This window comes from Botryllus schlosseri, chromosome 1, assembly GCF_051294905.1.
Source record: "Botryllus schlosseri isolate E-star chromosome 1, Bs_hap1, whole genome shotgun sequence".
In the NCBI taxonomy this organism is placed as follows: domain Eukaryota; kingdom Metazoa; phylum Chordata; class Ascidiacea; order Stolidobranchia; family Styelidae; genus Botryllus; species Botryllus schlosseri.
This window is the reverse complement of record NC_137236.1, coordinates 40,354,596-40,370,252: the sequence shown is the minus strand read 5'-3', so window position 1 is coordinate 40,370,252 and position 15,657 is coordinate 40,354,596. Positions and strand designations below refer to the sequence as shown.

The window sequence follows — 15,657 nt, the reverse complement described above, 5'->3', positions numbered from 1 at the left end:
AAATCCAAATAATCCAGAATGAAATATTTGGACTTTGACATAGTGTGAATTGAAATATATTGACAAACATGACTACCAACTTTGATCCAGTCACATTTCAAGATCATACTTTGAAACAATCCTTGAAACTTACAACTCTATTCGCGATCTTGCTTTCCGTTTGCCAAAGAGACATTTTAACATCTTACCATACTCAAAAGAATTATTCATAACATTAACCGGTGTTAAAAATATAGTTTTTACTTACTTGATTATATCACCACAACTCGCAAACTTGAATTAATTCATCCTGGTTGTATTCATATGACGATATTACTTCTCAGTGTCGGCGACTTGAGATTAACATAATATGCTTGAGTATACGAGATTTGAAAGTCCGACCAACGTAGTTGAGAATTCATTTCTTACAATCGAACGATGGTGTTATATTCAAAGTTATCATGCTGTGAACATAAGGATTGACACATTGATTTGACATATGAGATTTTGTAATAGTTGATCATTACTTTATTATTAAATTATTTGCGTTAATTAGACCCGGCGTTGTGGTAAATGTTATGACAGCAACAAACTTTTCAGTACCAATGTTATTGACGTATTAAGCTGTAAAACTATGTGTGTCTGAAATGTTCTTGATAGGAAAATTACTCCACCTTGGTAAAAATCACTCTGCGTATCGCGGATATCAGAAAATATTTCCAGTAACCAAGACTAAAGATGAAACGACAATATCGGTATTATTACATTCAGCAATCAGTACAATTATTAAAATCTATCGTTTGCGATAAACAGCACTAAAGATGTAATAATTCCAGTATTCATACATTGAACATCCGATACAAAATGCTTTATTATCCCGATTCCCAACGGGTAATTGAAACGACTATGTGTAGAATCAGTATATCACAATATCGTTACTATTGAATCCAACGATTTATTGTCGGAATTTGTGACAGAGAATTGAAACATATGCACTTTACAGAGTGTGAAAATATCACTTTGAGTATCGAGTACCGTTCGAAGCTAGCGATCAATTCTTAATCATTTCAGTAACTCCCCATTGTGTGTGCTAAATGTAAAATATCGCGAGGTTATACACTCTAAGACTTTGATTATTGTAAAAATAAATTGTGATATGTTTGTTAGATGCATCCAATTCAACTAGAAGTGTCTAGTGCCCAACACTCGTAATATCAAAAAAGTACTTGCTAGACTGTTATTTGCTAAACGTGTTTTGTATTGTTGTTCATTTCTAGTATTGATTGAAATCATTCTTGAACCCTCAAATAATAATTCCCGACATGAAACCAAGCCGCTGAAAGTCGTTACCATCACGAAGATACAATGTGTACGATGTTTGTCAAAATGTGTCCTACCTGGCCAACAGAAAACAAATTTCACTAGCTTGGTAATGAAACCGAAGTCTCCATTCGATATTTTGTTTGTGTCAAATACTTTACAATGAACACATTTGCGTGGTTGAGCTTTACATCATCAAGCTGTTATTTGTAAATCAAGATTTCGGTAAACTTGTAAATGTATCGTTTAACTAACTGACATTTAGTGATTGGGGAACATACCACTTCGAAATACTGCATTGATCTTAATTTCCATCATCGTGATAAGCGAAGTACATTTGTTTTGAATTCATAACAATAGGCTTTTCTATGGCACGATAAATTATTGACAAGTTCTGCTCAGAAGATTGGTTGCATATCACTAAAAATAATATACCACACATATTATTACTGTTACTCCATTCATCGGTATTTTTTCTGTTGTCGATTTTCAAACGAGTAAAATTTATTACTTGAGTTGCTCTGCTTAATGTAAATGTAAACTCACCCGTCTTTCAACAACAAACAATGTTAAAAAAAGTATGCAATCAAACACAACAAGTTTTACGATACTAATTATTATCCCACATAACCCATTTCTTACCGAAGCCATACGAAATATATTCATGTTACACGAAAATATTCGCTCATGCTACAAACCTGTACAATGATTGGTGGTGCGTTCAAACTGTTTCGATACCTCAAGAACTTTATTGTCTGAATGGTTGTTCATGTATCTTAATAATCAAGTAGTTCAACACATAACTAGTATTACCAGAAACACCAGAGTTGTTTACACAAAAGTTTGTATGTGTACAGTATGCGAATACCATGTGCAAGTCCAGCACAATTGTGGTATCCATACGAGTTTAGTTAACACAATTTACGACACCGAGGTCGCCTCATCTTTCGTAAGACAACAAACCAAGGCTTCAGGATATGTCCATGTCATAACAATAAATCAGCTACTCCAACAACAGAGTACATATGTTTTCTAGTTACGGTGCTTACATCTTACACACAATTCATCACATGGTTGTCCTCACAACAAAACAGCTAGAAGATGTTATCATACAAAATGGTCGTTATAGTTTGCACACCAATGGCACATCGTACAAGTAACAAGTCTCGAGAATCCAGTTATTCAAAAAAACGTGAAAGTATTTCTACACCAAGTCGTTATGTTGACGAAAGCGTATATTGTAATATCATGATCGATTTGCATTCGTTGGTTACAAAATGTCACTACTCAAAATAATTATTTTTCACTCAAACACAAACGCATACTTGTCACCATTCGTTTCATCAAGCACGAGTTCAAGAAACCTGCTACGACATGAATTGTTATTTTTATGTTGTGTAAATAGGTAATAATTAATTTTAGTAACACTATATCAACATCATCGAGTTGCGCGAATAGATTTACATGTGGTCTTGTGGTTTTAATCGAAGTATACAGCACGGTCTAATGTAGAGTCATCTCTACTGTACAGCAACTCGGTAATCGAAATGCATTAAAATTTAAACAACGATCTTGTTTCGTCGCACCAAAAATATGTTTACTATCGCGATACTCTGCACAGGCCGTGTAAATCCTTTTCACACTCGTAATAGTATACCAACAGCTACCGGCGACAACGTTTAACAATACCAACAACACTAAACATACACTCTAAATATTTTTCCGTTGGTGACAACGCCAAAGAGAACGCGTTGCACGTAAAAAAAAAGAACACCTGAATAGCCGTTGATGTTGTGGTTTTGTGTTGTGGCATGTGGTGTTGTCTCATATAGACGTTTCCTAGGCACCATGTAAAAACTGTGCCGACTTTGAAGGTGGATATACAAAAATCACCCTAAAGGTGAAATCCTATTAACACCCTATTGAGCTGAAAAATCCAGAATATTTCTCTGGCATTCGGACCATTATTGCTAGCCTCGAAGATTCCGCCAGCGCTACCCAGCTACTTTGTATGCTAAGCGTATAGAGCAATGTCAACCATTACTGCATAGTGCACATATTAAATCCATTAGAATACTGTAGTATATAAAGCCCACTTACTACTAAAGCTCCAAACCACGAATCAATATATACGGCTGTCTGAGTCAAATTATAGTATTTGTGGTGAGTGTGAGACCACCACACGCATATCAGAGAAAATTAGCAAGGTGCTGCGGATTGGTTGTTGTGGTGATAAAAACATATATTTGATGAATTAGAAGTGGCACTTAATAGAATAAGATCAAAGTGATACCACCAAATGTACATGTGCAGCAGGGGATTGTCAGTCGTAAGAGCGATTACTAGCTGATCTGGCGTTGTCGACTCAGACCCCACCGCTTGCATGCAGCATTGAAAAATCTTTCATGTGATAATGAAACCATCGTATTCAAAATCAAATACAATATCAGACTATCATGTGAAAATCAGTGATAAGACGAAGCATGAAAAAATTGATAATAAAAGCGAACAATGCACAATAAATCAGGAATTCTGGCATGGCACTATTGCGCAATTTACGCACAGCATGAAATAATTAAGGCTTGCAATGTAACCATTGATTATAATAAAATGGAAGTCAACAATATGATGCACAATGAAACAGGGCCACGGCAGTACTGAAAAATTATTACTTACTCAAGACGCACATCTCCGAACTTATAAGCGCAAGATATTTATATAGTTTACAGTGTAACCATCAAGTCAAGTCAATGATTAAATGCAAGGCAACGAAGTAATGCACAGTAAAACAGGACCACTGCAATAGTATAAATCAATATTTTTGGCATAGTTACTTGACAGTTCAAATACCTTACCGTAACTTTCAACCAGATGTGGCCAGCAAGAAAAATTCACCTCATCTAAATTAGATTAGAATTTTACCAAGATTAGATTTTTTCAACTCAAATTAGAATTACAGCTACAAGGTTAGTTTTCAAAATTAACTAGAATTAGAACTACAATGTTTTAAAAATTAACTTACAATTACTGAATTTGTGAAAACTTGGAAATTCGATGAAGTTCAGTTCCTATCACGTCAGAGTTCATGCTCGAACACATGAAAACGGCAAATATCTGTACAAGCTCAGCTCGATAGACGCTATGTAGTTCTTTTGTAGAATTTTCAGGAAAATATACCAAAAAATAGAATTATCATGTTGTCTAGTTGTTCATGTCTACTTTTAACAGGATAAAATGGTCATAGTTTACGATGAAACATTGTAAATGAACGAACGAATGTCCAATAATCCAGCCTTTGATTCCATTTTGATGCCTGGCGCCGACCAGATGCGGTGGATCATTCTTCTTACTTATGGTATCTTGTGAGCCTGAAACAGACATATTTTTATAAGTGATTGGTATGACAAGTCTTTGCAACATTTTTTCAACAGCTGCCAGCAGCTTCCCATCCTATCCTCTTTGATTTCCATAACCAAGAGGTATGTAACGGTATTAGCTGCACCTCAATGTTATCTATGATGCAACAGTTGACCTGCCAGCTGGACGTTCAACAACCCCAATAAAGCACGACAGTGCCCAACTAAATTAGATGTGAAAGTATCAATTGGATTTTGGTCAAACCACCACAAACAGTAATGTTTTCTTGAGATAGCTCAGTTAGTTCGAACTGTGTGTTTATAAAAGTACATTCGCTCCTTTCTAAGAAGCGATAACGTTGACGCAAGTTGAAATGACAGACTAAGGCAGAGATCTCCATCATGAGATTTCTGTGTGGGTAGCTTCTCATTTTTACTGTAAGAATATTTGATACATTGAATTTCAGCCTAATGAAACTGTAGCAACCAGATTTTAGGGGCGCAGTAATAAATATGTGAGCTGCTGGGTTATACATGCATGAATGCAACTTTGTTCTGCAAATTTTGTTGAAATTCAATGTAACTTTTACCGGATTTCAGTGAAACAAAAATTGCCCTAATTACAAGGTAAGGACATTCATGACATACACCCGTTAATAGGTCTATCTTTCCTGCTTGGTTGCCATAGTTCATAGTGTTATTCCATGATTTGGGCAATCATATATATTCATTGAATTCGCAGTTGTGTGTACCTGTTTTGACTTGCAAAGCAGACAATCCCGTCTTTTATTGGCGGTTTATTCAGGCTTTCAAAAGTAATGACTGCAATTTCAGTAGCTTCGTCAATCCTGCTGTCACTATCACTGGATTGATACAATTGAATAAAACAGTTATTACTAATGATTAAGCCTGATGTGTTCGTAGTCCTAACGTACCTGAAATGCCACTGTCCAATCTATGTATCCTTCGTTAATAATTCTTTTTCAAATCATCAGTTGTGGTTGTGACAATAGTCTTGGAATCTTCTCTATCCTGATACGAAAAGTAAAACCGTCACGAAACAATAGTACAGGTGGCTGATAACATTAGGCGAGGGCATTATTGACATTTAGACTTGTTCAAAAACCCATGACAAGTTCTGTCTGTAAGTGTGTAGATTTTGCAGTTTGTATCTATGGCTGCAGCCGTTCTGACAATATCAAGGTAAATAAGATTGGGAAAAATGCAATTCTGCATAGCATATACCGGTCACCACGCAACATTACAGTTGGTAGCAGCATTCGACCCACACAAGATGCATTGAATATTTGAGTCAGCAGTGTAGGAAGATATCACAAGGCAAGAAAATGCAAGTGTATTTCAACATTCACCAGGGCGAGCTAACAGAGCACATGAATGAAATTATCACTGCTGACAAAGTGGTGGCATAAAGCAACAATCATAAGGATTCCCTGTTGTCCTTTGTACACTGCATGACCATGGGAAACACCAATTAGTGGTGGACATGCAAGCACTTCTCAGTTTTTACAGGCAGACTTAACCACAAAAACGACCCTCCATTTTACATCAATTTCTAAACCGATTATGATTTGCAACTCTAGAATGACGAAGCGTGCAGGCATGAAGTTGAATATCATGATTCTTGTGTCGTTTAAGCAAATGTTTTCCCTAGCTGATCTGGGCTCTAGTCTATCAAAATTGGTAGAGCCAACAGTGCATTGTTAACGAAATATTATTCTAACAACATACTAAATTATGAAGTAGTAATCTCCACATTAATAGAATACAACTTTGAAATGACAAACTGAAGACTACAGTAGATGGTGACATTTAATCCCGGAGAAGATAAACTGATAATTATACTGTGCAATATGAAAAGGTACTTCAACTCGAACAGATTCATGTGGATTTCAACATTTACCACGGAGAGCTGCTGCTCTGCACTTGAATAAAATCATCACTGCTGACAGAATCAAGCAATTATTCCAAGGATTTTCATGTCAAGTTTCTGCTAATCCACACTTCATGCACAACATTCCCACGGGGAACACTGAAAGGTAGTGGTCATACAATAACTTGTGGGTGTTGGTTTACCTTACCCGAAAAGGACACCAATAACCTTGAACCAACCTCCGCCCTCTCGCGTTTCATAATGAAGTAAGTGAATGATGCAATAGCTGGCCAATTACGTAATTTTCCGTAACAGTAGGACATTAAAGCCTTGATTATGGTAAGTGAATCTTGTACAAATAAAGAACAAACAAACCAAGGTGGCATACAATTTAACATTTACCTTTAAAATTGTCGATAAGCTGCGATACAATTCCACTATTCACCGAGCATCTCTTCAAATCTGCGCTCTCTGTGACTGTCGTTATGTCGTATTGCAATAGAATCAGCAGCGGACTTTCAACTTTCGCCGTAACGATGTCCGCGTTGTGAGAAAATAGAGAAATAGACGCGAAGAAAGAGCAGACACCAAATTTCTTTCGAACCTGATGTTGTTTACGCGATACGGCGTTGCCGCCAACGGGAAAAAAGGCGATACTGTTGTCTCGTATTTAGAGTGTACGATACCTACCCAAGTAAAATTACCATTTTCACCTGGAGGTCGGTCGTTACCCGAGTAGAAATACCATTATCCTTTGGAGATTTATCGTTTACCCAATGTAACAAACCCCTTTTCCTTTGGTAATCTATTTTTTCTCTGGGTAACAATCCTTTTTCACTTGGAAATATATTTTTCTCTGGTTAACAAACCTTTTTCACTTGGAAATATATTTTTTCTCTGGGTAACAATCCTTTTTCACTTGGAAATATATTTTTCTCTGGTTAACAAACCTTTTTCACTTGGAAATATATTTTTTCTCTGGGTAACAATCCTTTTTCACTTGGAAATATATTTTTTCTCTGGTTAACAAACCTTTTTCATTTGGAAATATATTTTTTCTCTGGTAACAAACCTTTTTCACTTGGAAATATATTTTTTCTCTGGGTAACAAACCTTTTTCATTTGGAAATATATTTTTTCTCTGGTTAACAAACATTTTTCACTTGGAAATATATTTTTTCTCTGGGTAACAATCCTTTTTCACTTGGAAATATATTTTTTCTCTGGTTAACAAACCTTTTTCACTTGGAAATATATTTTTTCTCTGGGTAACAAACCTTTTTCACTTGGAAATATATTTTTTCCCGGGTAACAAACCTTTTTCCCTGAGCAACAAACCTTTTTCACTTGGTGATCCGTCGTTTACCCGAGTAAAAATATCATTTTCCTTTGGAGATTCGGCGTTTACCCAGTGTAACAATACATTTTTACTTGGAAAAATACTTTTACCTAGAGTAACTAATCATTTTCTCCTGGGTAACAAACCCTTTTCGTCTGGAAACTGTCATTTACCTGAGTACCAATACCGTTTTCACTTGGAAATCTATCTTCTCCCTGGGTAACAATATCATTTTCGTTTTGAAAACTGACAACCACACCGGTCAATTTGATATTTTTGTATATTGTTACAACGGACAGTGACAAAATATACACCAACAACGACTCCGATACATTTGTGTAATCGCATACTCACTTGTTCTGGTGCATCCATCAAAATCGACGGTTAGCCACACACACACACACACACACACACACACACACACACACACACACAATACCAATGCGCTATTTCGATATGACTGCGATGTCCGGGTTCGTGCTTTAGATTTTCCAGAACCAATCCGTCTAAAGTTGTAATCCCCCGCCTTTGTTAACTGGTTGATACACGGATAACAATCTTCGGAAAATGTAGGAACGCATACTACCCATCGTGCTAACGATTCCAGGTTACTTGTGATTAATTTCCTTGCTCACCCTATACAGATTATACGTACAGCGATATGTAGTGGTAATCGGTTTGGTCAATACATATCGCCCCATTCAGTATGGAATTACAAACCCAATACAGGTCAGTTCATAACCGGATCCGGATATTCAATGCAAAGCGATAAAACAGAACCAACGACCAAATGTAATTAAACATGTAGATTCACAACCCTTGATTTTTTTTCTTCGTGAAAAATGACAATACATATCGAATATATATTTTACGATGGTTCAACCCTGCCAAGTATTCACGTAAATGTGGTTTATGACATTACATACAATGTATCAGTGTATCAATGTTGGGTGTTTATGCACACATCGGTATAACCCATAGACAATATCATCATACCCTCCAGGACTTCGTTATTGCATCGTGAGGTCAATAAAATCAATCGGAGGCATGGACGACAGAAGGCTTGGAGATCCAATGTAAAATTCAGACAAACAAACGGATATATTTGGCCATCTTGGTTATTCACTCAACTACCATTGGTGCTCTCGATACAGCGAACGGTACAGTATGCAACGCATATCATTAGAGTGATATATCCACAGATAAATATGGGGCCTGGCCACAATAATTGTATCGAGATTTAACCCAGATTACTATCTACTAATCTATAGTACTATCTACTATATTTCCAAGTGAAAAAGGTTTGTTAACCAGAGAAAAAATATATTTCCAAGTGAAAAAGGATTGTTACCCAGAGAAAAAATATATTTCCAAGTGAAAAATGTTTGTTAACCAGAGAAAAAATATATTTCCAAATGAAAAAGGTTTGTTACCCAGAGAAAAAATATATTTCCAAGTGAAAAAGGTTTGTTACCAGAGAAAAAATATATTTCCAAATGAAAAAGGTTTGTTAACCAGAGAAAAAATATATTTCCAAGTGAAAAAGGATTGTTACCCAGAGAAAAAATATATTTCCAAGTGAAAAAGGTTTGTTAACCAGAGAAAAATATATTTCCAAATGAAAAAGGTTTGTTAACCAGAGAAAAATATATTTCCAAGTGAAAAAGGATTGTTACCCAGAGAAAAAATATATTTCCAAGTGAAAAAGGATTGTTACCCAGAGAAAAAATATATTTCCAAGTGAAAAAGGTTTGTTAACCAGAGAAAAATATATTTCCAAGTGAAAAAGGATTGTTACCCAGAGAAAAAATAGATTACCAAAGGAAAAGGGGTTTGTTACATTGGGTAAACGATAAATCTCCAAAGGATAATGGTATTTCTACTCGGGTAACGACCGACCTCCAGGTGAAAATGGTAATTTTACTTGGGTAGGTATCGTATGTTTAGTGTTGTTGGTATTGTTAAACGTTGTCGCCGGTAGCTGTTGGTATACTATTACGAGTGTGAAAAGGATTTACACGGCCTGTGCAGAGTATCGCGATAGTAAACATATTTTTGGTGCGACGAAACAAGATCGTTGTTTAAATTTTAATGCATTTCGATTACCGAGTTGCTGTACAGTAGAGATGACTCTACATTAGACCGTGCTGTATACTTCGATTAAAACCACAAGACCACATGTAAATCTATTCGCGCAACTCGATGATGTTGATATAGTGTTACTAAAATTAATTATTACCTATTTACACAACATAAAAATAACAATTCATGTCGTAGCAGGTTTCTTGAACTCGTGCTTGATGAAACGAATGGTGACAAGTATGCGTTTGTGTTTGAGTGAAAAATAATTATTTTGAGTAGTGACATTTTGTAACCAACGAATGCAAATCGATCATGATATTACAATATACGCTTTCGTCAACATAACGACTTGGTGTAGAAACACTTTCACGTTTTTTTGAATAACTGGATTCTCGAGACTTGTTACTTGTACGATGTGCCATTGGTGTGCAAACTATAACGACCATTTTGTATGATAACATCTTCTAGCTGTTTTGTTGTGAGGACAACCATGTGATGAATTGTGTGTAAGATGTAAGCACCGTAACTAGAAAACATATGTACTCTGTTGTTGGAGTAGCTGATTTATTGTTATGACATGGACATATCCTGAAGCCTTGGTTTGTTGTCTTACGAAAGATGAGGCGACCTCGGTGTCGTAAATTGTGTTAACTAAACTCGTATGGATACCACAATTGTGCTGGACTTGCACATGGTATTCGCATACTGTACACATACAAACTTTTGTGTAAACAACTCTGGTGTTTCTGGTAATACTAGTTATGTGTTGAACTACTTGATTATTAAGATACATGAACAACCATTCAGACAATAAAGTTCTTGAGGTATCGAAACAGTTTGAACGCACCACCAATCATTGTACAGGTTTGTAGCATGAGCGAATATTTTCGTGTAACATGAATATATTTCGTATGGCTTCGGTAAGAAATGGGTTATGTGGGATAATAATTAGTATCGTAAAACTTGTTGTGTTTGATTGCATACTTTTTTTAACATTGTTTGTTGTTGAAAGACGGGTGAGTTTACATTTACATTAAGCAGAGCAACTCAAGTAATAAATTTTACTCGTTTGAAAATCGACAACAGAAAAAATACCGATGAATGGAGTAACAGTAATAATATGTGTGGTATATTATTTTTAGTGATATGCAACCAATCTTCTGAGCAGAACTTGTCAATAATTTATCGTGCCATAGAAAAGCCTATTGTTATGAATTCAAAACAAATGTACTTCGCTTATCACGATGATGGAAATTAAGATCAATGGAGTATTTCGAAGTGGTATGTTCCCCAATCACTAAATGTCAGTTAGTTAAACGATACATTTACAAGTTTACCGAAATCTTGATTTACAAATAACAGCTTGATGATGTAAAGCTCAACCACGCAAATGTGTTCATTGTAAAGTATTTGACACAAACAAAATATCGAATGGAGACTTCGGTTTCATTACCAAGCTAGTGAAATTTGTTTTCTGTTGGCCAGGTAGGACACATTTTGACAAACATCGTACACATTGTATCTTCGCGATGGTAACGACTTTCAGCGGCTTGGTTTCATGTCGGGAATTATTATTTGAGGGTTCAAGAATGATTTCAATCAATACTAGAAATGAACAACAATACAAAACACGTTTAGCAAATAACAGTCTAGCAAGTACTTTTTTGATATTACGAGTGTTGGGCACTAGACACTTCTAGTTGAATTGGATGCATCTAACAAACATATCACAATTTATTTTTACAATAATCAAAGTCTTAGAGTGTATAACCTCGCGATATTTTACATTTAGCACACACAATGGGGAGTTACTGAAATGATTAAGAATTGATCGCTAGCTTCGAACGGTACTCGATACTCAAAGTGATATTTTCACACTCTGTAAAGTGCATATGTTTCAATTCTCTGTCACAAATTCCGACAATAAATCGTTGGATTCAATAGTAACGATATTGTGATATACTGATTCTACACATAGTCGTTTCAATTACCCGTTGGGAATCGGGATAATAAAGCATTTTGTATCGGATGTTCAATGTATGAATACTGGAATTATTACATCTTTAGTGCTGTTTATCGCAAACGATAGATTTTAATAATTGTACTGATTGCTGAATGTAATAAGACCGATATTGTCGTTTCATCTTTAGTCTTGGTTACTGGAAATATTTTCTGATATCCGCGATACGCAGAGTGATTTTTACCAAGGTGGAGTAATTTTCCTATCAAGAACATTTCAGACACACATAGTTTTACAGCTTAATATGTCAATAACATTGGTACTGAAAAGTTTGTTGCTGTCATAACATTTACCACAACGCCGGGTCTAATTAACGCAAATAATTTAATAATAAAGTAATGATCAACTATTACAAAATCTCATATGTCAAATCAATGTGTCAATCCTTATGTTCACAGCATGATAACTTTGAATATAACACCATCGTTCGATTGTAAGAAATGAATTCTCAACTACGTTGGTCGGACTTTCAAATCTCGTATACTCAAGCATATTATGTTAATCTCAAGTCGCCGACACTGAGAAGTAATATCGTCATATGAATACAACCAGGATGAATTAATTCAAGTTTGCGAGTTGTGGTGATATAATCAAGTAAGTAAAAACTATATTTTTAACACCGGTTAATGTTATGAATAATTCTTTTGAGTATGGTAAGATGTTAAAATGTCTCTTTGGCAAACGGAAAGCAAGATCGCGAATAGAGTTGTAAGTTTCAAGGATTGTTTCAAAGTATGATCTTGAAATGTGACTGGATCAAAGTTGGTAGTCATGTTTGTCAATATATTTCAATTCACACTATGTCAAAGTCCAAATATTTCATTCTGGATTATTTGGATTTACCTTTAGTACATACCGCGAATGTGGATTATTTGGATTTACCTTTAGTACATCCCGCGAATGTGGATTATTTGGATTTACCTTTAGTACATCCCGCGAATGGATCCCGATGCGGTACTATAACATTTTTGATAATAATGACTCAAGGATTTTCAATCAACAATACTGGAATTTTTTGGTAATGCTAGAGTTGCCAAATGATTAGTTGCGTGTTTTTGTTAAGTGTTTGATTTCAAGTTAATAAAGACAATAACTGTGTAATGCACATACTTGTGATTCTTGATTCTTGTAGAGTTATAGTTGGTATTGATTCTATAAGTGTGAAAACAGCGACGCGGAATGTGCGAATAATTCGATGCGGCTGAAAGTCGGCGTCAGTAATATTCGGTTACGTTCGATTCAACAAAAACGCGTTAAGGGATTTGTCAAAGGATTAGAGTTGTACCGATTTAAAACATTCAGATACGAATCGACTTGATTTGTGTAGTGAGTTTCATTTCGAGTTGACAAATTGACGCATTGATTGAATATTCTCATGATTTGTATCACGCAACTAAAGTCAACCACTCTTCTGAAGTGTCAAAACATATAGCGATCGCGGGCAAGTGACAAATTGTTGGTTTTGAATCACCGTCTGCGACGGTTCTGTGACAAACTAATTACCGAAATATTACCTTGTGAGCGGGCATGAGGGATTGCTATGTCTGCAGCATTATCCGGTGAGTGGTTGTTGGATTTTAAAATTATATCACAACCTTTTGAATAAGCGTTCACTTCACAAAGGATTAGGGTTAGAGCGGAAATAAGTGACAATTTGTCGTTATTCAAGTTACCGACACTGGCGGTCTGTTATTCGTTACTTATTAAATCTTACGAGTGAAATCAAGTTCTGCGACAAACTGATTACTAAAATTTCACCGCGTGAGCGAGCCAACACGAGTTTCCAATACGACATGCGAGAGATACCTATACTTGAAAGTACGACGTGCGAGCGCACCCATAAGAACACATGGCGAATCACCACCACAGCCTATACCTGTAACGTTATCATGTCACCCGAGTCATTATCTTGTCAGCGATCGCGGGGTTTTGCAAATATTTCACATCTTTTTGAAGTGTTCGTTTGCGAACGCGACTATTGTTGATATTCGAATCGCCGTCTGTCGCACGCACTGCGTAAATCCTCTTGCAAGCCACGTTTCCGTTTGCGCGGTTATTGTTGGTGACTATTCAACACCATGCGAGAGATGCCTGAAAGTGCGAATCACGACCGCACCCATAAGAACACATGGCGAATCACCACCACAGCCTATACGCGAAAGTACGACATGCGAGAGATGCCTATACCCGAAAGGGCGATTCACGACCGCACCCATAAGAACTCATGGTGAGTCACCACAGATCCCGTAAGAATACATGACAGACACATTTATCGTCGTTAGCATGTCACCGCACGTATACCAAAAAACATTAGCATGCCACCACGAGTTTTCACGTTAGCATATGCCGCCGCCGTCTATACCCGAAAAAGGTAACCATGTCGCCGCACCCATAAGACACAGTGGCACCATGCGACCGCAGCCTATAGTTATAAGGGTCACCATGCCACCACGAGTTTCACGGCACCATGCCGCCGCAGCCTATACCCGAAAAGGTAACCATGCCACCCCCGCCATAAGACACAATGGCACCATGCCACCCCCGCCATAAGACATAAGGGTCACCATGCCACCCCCGGTTTCTTGGCACCATGCCACCCCGCCCATAAGGAACCAATGGCGATTCGCGAGCGATCTATATAACTACTCACACCTTCGCAGATCAGGTGGTCTGCAACGTGATTCGCCTGGAACAGACGATAGTATCACAATCACATCACGCGGCCAGTGATGAAAACATGATGCCGTGAAATTCGTAGACTATAACGCAATATATTATTACAGGCACGGTCACATTACCGTACTTTTATACTGGGTCTGTAGGCAACGAATGGAGCAACGCTATAACAATAGACTTGAAACAATGTGCTTCCGCCACTTCATATATGACATCATCCACAGAAAGGAGAAAGAAGAATGTGAAACTGGAATACAGTCTAGCTAATATATACAATTGAATAGTATAATCATATTGAAATGAACCCGAATATTTCCGGCTGACACTCTTCAGGGGCAATCGTCAGCAACTAGTAGAGAATTGGAGAGAACATTTTATATCAACAATGGTACAATACAATGTTCTTTCCAGATCTCTACTAGTTGCTGACGATTACCCCTGACGAGTGTCAGCCTAATATATTCGGGTTCATTTCAATATGAATATGCTAATCATTGTTATATTGAAGTTCTGTACCCCCAGAAGCTATTCAAATGCTAGTATATGTTTTGGCTGACACTTTGACTTCCATTGTGCCTCGTATTGAAATAGGTATCTTGATTTTTATTGCTTGTCCAATTTTTCGATATTTCCGTAGGCCAAGGGTTGGCAACTTATCGTGTGCATTGTGTAGTCGGCCATACGTCAAGATATGAAGATTTCGCGTGTTAATCGATTATTTTTGAAGAGACTCTTTGGGGTACAGAACTATAATATATATTTTAATAATATATTCATGACAGAAATATGCTTTTGAAATTCTCCATTCGCTGACGATTGCCGCTGAATAGTGTCAGCTCGAAAAGCTTCGGGATTTAATATATTTATGTCATGAATATATTATTAAAACGATTTTATTTGTATTGCGAATTCATCCAAGGCCAAAACCCCATCCTGTGTGATTTACGAGGGGCTTCGGGAATCCTATATTGCAATACGTATAATTATTTAAAAT

General features: G+C 36.6%; 1 protein-coding gene and 1 long non-coding RNA gene across 2 annotated transcripts in view; one reads left to right on the top strand and one right to left on the bottom strand.

Moving 5' to 3' along the window:
- LOC145436443 (uncharacterized) overlaps positions 1 to 15,657 on the top strand; it is a 512,022-nt gene that overhangs the window by 201,225 nt on the left and 295,140 nt on the right. The gene's annotated exons all lie outside the window — the stretch shown is intronic.
- On the bottom strand, positions 3,315 to 7,222 carry LOC145449700 (uncharacterized). The gene is made up of 4 exons (XR_013918329.1): positions 6,949 to 7,222; positions 5,591 to 5,687; positions 5,408 to 5,518; positions 3,315 to 4,667 (listed from the first exon to the last, which is right to left on the bottom strand). It is a non-coding gene; the product is annotated as an uncharacterized LOC145449700 (long non-coding RNA).